Raw genomic sequence first — 5,966 nt, forward strand, 5'->3', positions numbered from 1 at the left:
GGTGATGGACCTGGCCTATGCAGATGCATTGCGCTCTGGGGCTCTAACCGGGCAGATGTCCAAGATACTCTCGAAAGAGTGCATGCTGCGGCGGCAGCTGTTGGTCTTCGGATCAATGCTGGCAAAACTAAAGTGATGACGTCTCTGGTCGCAGCAGAGGAATGGCGGCCAATCGTTCTTGAGGGCATGGAGCTGGAGGATGTGGAGTCCTTCGTCTACCTGGGTCCAACAGTGGTTCCAACGGACCAGGGCGCAGCCGAGGTCGAGCATCGCATAGATGTTGCCAGGTCTGCATTCGTGCGCCTCCAGCAGTGCCTGTGGGACAGAAGAGAGATCTTCTTGGTGACCAAAGGGCGAATCTAGCAGGTTGTCATTCGTACTATCCTCCTCTATGGTTGTGAAACATGGCCTATAAGGGTCGCCGATTAGCAATGGCTGGAGGTGTTCGACAATGACTGTCTCCGCTGCATTCTTCACTGCCGACGCATTGATCGGGTTCCTACAGCCGGTCTTCATCACCTCCTGAATCTCCGGCCTCTCCCTTTGGTGCTTTTACAATGGTACTTAAGGTGGTTCAGTCATGCGGCCCGGCGTCCAGAGGATGAGCTGATTCGCGATGTCCTCTTCCCACCTCCACTTCCCAGCTGGCGCAAATGCACAGGCGGACAGTTGAAAACCTGGGCAACGATGATAAAGGAGGACCTCTCCGAATTATCAGGTCGGCAGGTGGTCGGTCTGCGCAGATGGAACCTTGTAGCAGTTGACTATGGTGCTGCTTCGCCAGTCATTGAGTATGACTCCATTATGAACTACCCGGTTTACAATGTGGGTGGCGCGGCCATAGCCTACACTACCAGAGGCTTTAAGCATCTCAACAGTGATTCCGGATGGGCCAGGGGCTTTTCCTGGCTTCATACCCTTAATTGCTTTATCTACTAGGGAGCTGTCTATTGGGATAGCTGGTCCCTCAACTGGGTCGACATATATATACATGTGAAGTATACTTGCCATCTCACTATGGCTAACCACTAAGGGTGGGTGTTACTGTAGCCCCAGGAGAACATCGTCTCCAGCTGGCTTTAGGCACACTTTATGTGCCCTTATGGTATTTGCAAAGGGAGGTCACCCTTCCCTCATCAACCTAAGGGATATGCACGGACTGTAGTTTCTAGGTTTTCACCTGTCATCAGCGTACGACAATCACCGGTTTTCGATTAATTCTTTATTACGATTATAAAATCAGTACATAGAAGAACAATACAGGACATACATACAAAAAAACAGTTAAGTGGTTCGTTTAAAATTTCCACAATATATGGATTATTCATTATACAAAAACTGTATTTAAATTGTCCTTTGCATTGACTAATATAACATTACATTGATTGAAATCTTACCGATATATTTTAAACCCCGGCAACCTATAAGGCCCCGCAGCTTTCCTTTCCTCTTCTACATCCATAGTTAAACTGGGTTTCTGACACCCACCTTTTTCGCAACTTCCTTCCATCTTTTTTCATACACACCTCGTGGTAAGGTCTTCTTTTCCAGCCCCATTTTGCTCTTCAGATGATATCTGAAGTAAGTGAGCAAGTCGGGGCCTGAGACAAAGGATCCTATTGCAACTCCTTCCATTCTTGTACGCCACATGCATTCTTTTACTACTGCAACCGTGCAGTGAAAACATGCCTCACCTTCCTTCGAGAGTCCAGTTGGCGGTATCATCTTAATCATAGACTCAGCCGACAGCTGTACTCGTCCCAGATGCGATAACACGTGTTCTGCGTAACTTATCAAGTCTGACAACTGCCAACAGTGTACAAAAGCGTGCTGGACGGTTCATCGTCCAACCCGCATCTTGGACATGTCGGTGGCACTGAAATTCCGTGCCGCGATAACTTCTCCGAACAGGTAAAGCATTCCTATAACACTGCCAGGCCAGGGATCTTTGGAAATTATCCAATACCCCCGTCCTGAAAGTCTTTTTAAACAGGACGTCGTCGTTCTTTGCCTCTACCAGCCTGCTATAAAATACCGAGGTGGTATTTCCGCAGCCGCCTGGCCCGCCTTGTCGATCAGCGTGAGTGCCTGTCGGCACTCCTTTTGCCATAAAGTCAGATTCCGTCTTTTGATGCAACCGGTTTTAAATTCACTAAGGAAGCCGGTCCTCGGGAAAAATTCCCCTGCCAGCGGACTCCACATCTTATCACCTTCCAGGTGGTGCCAGAGATGCTTCAGCCTCAACGCATGTCTGCGCATCATCAACCAAGGCATTCCTAACCCACCCTTTAAACGGTTCCTGGCAGCAAACGGAGCGCCTCACAATGGCTTTCCTTCCTCCCTTCCACAAAAGCGGAAAAGGATTCGCTCCAACTTGCTAAGCCATGAATCGGGGCAAGGGACAACGGTCAGCGGTGAGTGATTACAGATGCAATAAACATCTGTACCACCTCCGCCCTTCCTTTCAAGGACAGAAACCTTCCGGACCAGGTCCGTACTATGTCCTCCACCTTTCCCGTCACCTCACTCCAATTCCTCTCCGTTTGGGAGTCTGGCCCAAACCAAACTCCTAGCAACTTAAAGGACCATCTGTCCAGTGTCCCACGGCACTGGACGATATCGACTTGCTCCTCCAGGTGCCGAGGCGTAAGCCAATCGACTTGTCCTTGTTAACTTTTGCTCCTGCCACCGCCTCGTATCCTCTGATAGCATCTTCTACACAAGGTAGCTGAGCCTCATTGGACACGATGAGGGTGACGTCATCCGCATAAGCAGAAAGTCCTCCCGCCTCCGATCTCATCCGGGTTACTTCCCAGCCTCTCCAACTTTCGCAGCAATGGCTCGAGAGCCAACATGTACAAAAGTGGTGACAAGGGGCACCCTTGACGAACTGAACATTCGATCGAAAACGGTTCCGTTAGGTAACCATTTATCTGGACGGTGGACTTGATGCCGCTATACATAGCGGAGATCCACCCGCGAATTCAGGGCCCAGTCCAGCCGCTTCGAGACCGTCGCCAGGTACTTATATGGTCTACCCTATCGAACGCTTTACTTTGTCTAAATGGACCATTACCCCGCCCTTGCCGGTTAATTTACCCACCCTATCTAAGGTGTAGCGTATAAGGTGAAGTTGTCCTGGATCGACCTGCCTGGAATTGCACATGTCTGTGCTTTCCCTACAAGTTTCTCCACGACAGTCGTCAACCTTTTTGCCAACACCTTGGCCAAAATCTTTAACTCTACATTAAGTAGAGTTATGGGCCTGTAATTACTAATGTTATCCCCCTTGCTCGGGTCTTTCTGGATTAGCGTCACCACTCCCCGGCTTACAGAACTGGGAATTCTCCCGTTCTGCTGCCAGTTCGCGTAGACGCCTGCCAGTATTCCCTCGAACAAGTCCGGCATACTTTGATAGACCATCCAACCCCGGCGACTTCTCCCCGGCGCATCCGCCAGTACCCCCCTCTATCTCCGCGGGAGTGATCGCTCCTTCACAGCACTCCACCTCACGCCCCGAGAGCCGCGGTCCGCCGGCTAGGAAGTCCTTAAAGGCCCTCCCCCTCCAGCGAACCACCACCCGAACGCGCGGGCGAAATGCTGATGAAGAACTTTTGCATCTCCTCCTGTCCATAGATCTTGTGTCCCTGTTCGTCAGTTAAAGACTTGATTGAAGCTTTATTGCCTCTCTGACTCTCCACTCGACAGGCCCATCTGGCAACGTTAATACCTTCTCGTTTCCCTGCGCGTAGCTTAGCTCTAACTCTGCAACCTTCGTGTTTAGAGTTAAGGTGACGGTACAATACCGTCCTTGCTGCCATCACTCCGGATGCAGAGCCAGATTCCATTGCCTCGTTTAGATTCTTAACTAAATCGTCCTCTATCCTAGACCTATCTAACCTTAGCTGATTGCTAAATCTAATGGACTCTGAACGAATGGCTCTTTTGAGGGAGTGCCACCATCTATTGTTAATGATGGTGCCACATAATGCCCTCTGTACTAACACCTTAATCCGGGTACGGAAGTCTTCACAATTCAAAATAGACTTGTTCAGCTTCCAGTACCCGGGTCCCTGTCTATGACACTTATCTAATTGCACCCTACAAGTCACAAATTTGTGATCCGTGTAAGGCACAATGTGAAACTGTGCACAACTAAACGTATCCTTATCTCTTTTCCTAACGAATATCCTATCTATATACGATCTGCGTGAGCCGTCGTTGTTACTCCACATCCACTGTGGAACGCTCGGCTCATCCAGTCGATAACGGTCTACTAGATTAAAGCTCTCTAGTAGACCCTTGAGGCTAGGGTTCCCCTTCCTATTGGTTGAGCCAACACTGTCGACCCGCGCTTCGAGGACAGCGTTAAAGTCTCCTACTAAGACTACCGTTTCCGACGTCACTAAAAAGTGCTCCAGATTCCGAAAAAAACCCGACTGCCTACACTCATTCGGAGCGTAGACAGCTACCAACCTGAAGGACTGTTTACTTACGTGGGTCACATCCAGAACGACCAGCCTGCCTTCTGGGTCCAGAAAGACAGTACTTACCTACAAGTCCAAGCTCTTCCTGATAAGGACTGCCACGCCTCTTCCTCTTCCTCGGCTAGGAGAAATAAATTTCTCGAAAACATTTAGAAGAGGCGAGAACGCTTGGGCCCCGTTCATCTTGGACTCGGTTACAATAGCTACGTCCACTCCGTGTGTCGTGAGGTCGTTCAGGAGACAAATTTGTTTCCATTTCGACCCCATTCCACGCACATTCACACAACCCAGCTTTGCCATTGTCGGAGAGAAAGAGAAAAAAAATAAACTTACGGTTGGGACAGGAGCATGACAGTTTAAATCTGCATGCTTCCCCTCTTCCTCCCTTGTGGTCGTAGCTGCAGGGCTCTTAACCGGCGTTGCCATCGGGCTCTGGGTAGGTGTGGTTGCCGGGGTTATAGTAAGTTTGCCCTCCAGTATTTCGTTAGTTACGTCTCTGATAAGGTTATTTTTTTAAATGTTCTTGGAGTGTTTTTTCCTTCCACTCGTCTTCCTTTATTTTTGCAAAACGAGTGGTCGACTTAGTGTCTTCAGACTTACTGTATAATTTCAATTTTGAAAATTTTAAATATTTAAACACTCTATCGTTCCTCTCGTCGAATGCTACAATCTTTTCATTTTTTTTAATCAATTTTTTCCAATCTTGTTTTATGGGGAGGGGCTTGGCGAACTGTGTTCTAATGAATACAGTGCCGTGGGGGTAGGGCTGGGGAATTTGTTTTGTATGTATCTCTGCGGTGTTTGCTGATTTTTTCTTTTTGTTTGGGAGGGGAGTCCAGGGTATTTTCTTTTTTTCTTTTGTGTGTCACCTGTGTAAATTTCATTTGTTCATTTTTTCTTCCGTTTCGATTCCCTTCCTTGTCGCAGTCTTGGGGTCTTTTTCCGCCTTTTCTTTTTCTGTGTTTGAAGCACTTTGAGGAGGGGCTTCGCTGTTTTTCTTTTTTTTATGCAGTTCGAGCGGACGTGACCCTTTTCACCACATTTGAAACACCTAGGTCTGCGCCCCTCCACTGACACTCTCATTGTAATTCCCTCCTCATAAATACCCTATCGGGTAAGTTTTCTAGCACATTATTTTCTGCTTGAACGAGGAGTTCGAGCGCTTGTCCCTTCCAGTTTACCTCCTCTTTCCTTTTCATCATCAGAATTGAGACTTTCTGCTCTACGTACGTGCAGAACCGCCGCTGCTGCTACCCACATTATATCATATCCTCTTGGAATGTCTTCCACATATAGTTTTGCAGTTCTTTTGCCCATATAGGTAGGTAGTAACATGATGTCCTCACTTTTTAAGGTCATCGATGAAATCTCTCTTGCCACATCAGCCGAGTCGAAATGTGCTTCAACGGTAGCGCTGCGGGGCACCTCGACCGACGTAGCGAATTTTGTTCCACACCGGGGACAAGCACTTCTCTACTA

Source organism: Octopus sinensis, linkage group LG2 (assembly GCF_006345805.1).
Source record: "Octopus sinensis linkage group LG2, ASM634580v1, whole genome shotgun sequence".
NCBI lineage: Eukaryota > Metazoa > Mollusca > Cephalopoda > Octopoda > Octopodidae > Octopus > Octopus sinensis.